Genomic DNA, 903 nt, shown 5'->3' with positions numbered 1-903 from the left:
TAAATCCTTGAGCAATGTACTACAGTAAGATTCTGGAAGAATGAGAGGTAAGAGAATAAGATGTACATTAAAAGAAGGTCTTTTAATGAAAGGAGCAGTTAGAAAGAGGAATCTGCATATTTATGCTGATATTTTCTTTGGCAGATTGATTTTAAGATAAGTTGCATAAGGAAATAGGGGATTTAGAAGCTGTTTCTGAATGCCACTTGGAAAGTTTTGGGTCCCCTAGTGTGATATATAGCTCAATTTAAAAACTGCTTATCTAGATGATAATCTTGCAATATCAGGCCTAGCAATTTACAAGGGAAAGTAGAGTGTAGAGAATAATAACTAAATCTAGGAGATCCGGGTTTCCAGGCCAGCTCATTAGTGAGTTAATCAGGTAGAACGACACATTTGACTCCTTTATAAGTCAAGCTATACCAGCAGGAAACAGATAATACTCTGTTAGCTTAAAGTGCTAATTAAAAAGATTTGAATAAGAGGATAGAGATGTGGGCAGAGTTAAGAGAACCAACAAGGAATGATGAAGAGCCCAGGGTTTTATCACAATAAATATGGAAGTCTTATCATCCCTAGGCCTAAAAGGGCAATGGGAGGGAGCTGGTATCAAAACCTGGTAACCTTAGGAAAGAGGCTGCCTAACAAGAGCCTTAGGAAGAGGAAACACAGCCCAGCAGGGACGGAGCTGAGGAATAAGCACCTCACCTCGGCATATCTCTCTTTCCACATCCTAATCTCATCCAGGTGCCACTCAGTAGTTACCACAACCAGAAGCTATAGAGCAAGGGAGGCTGGACGATGCGCCCTTTAGAAGGAAGTCACCCTGGGGAAGAGTAAAGAAGTGCCGGGGTCTGGATGAGGTGAGACACCTGCCTCAGGCACAAAATTTAAGGGGTACCC

The sequence above is a fragment of the Galeopterus variegatus genome, unplaced genomic scaffold (assembly GCF_000696425.1).
Source record: "Galeopterus variegatus unplaced genomic scaffold, G_variegatus-3.0.2 Scaffold7569, whole genome shotgun sequence".
NCBI classification, from domain to species: Eukaryota; Metazoa; Chordata; class Mammalia; order Dermoptera; family Cynocephalidae; genus Galeopterus; species Galeopterus variegatus.
This window is presented reverse-complemented; position numbering follows the sequence as displayed.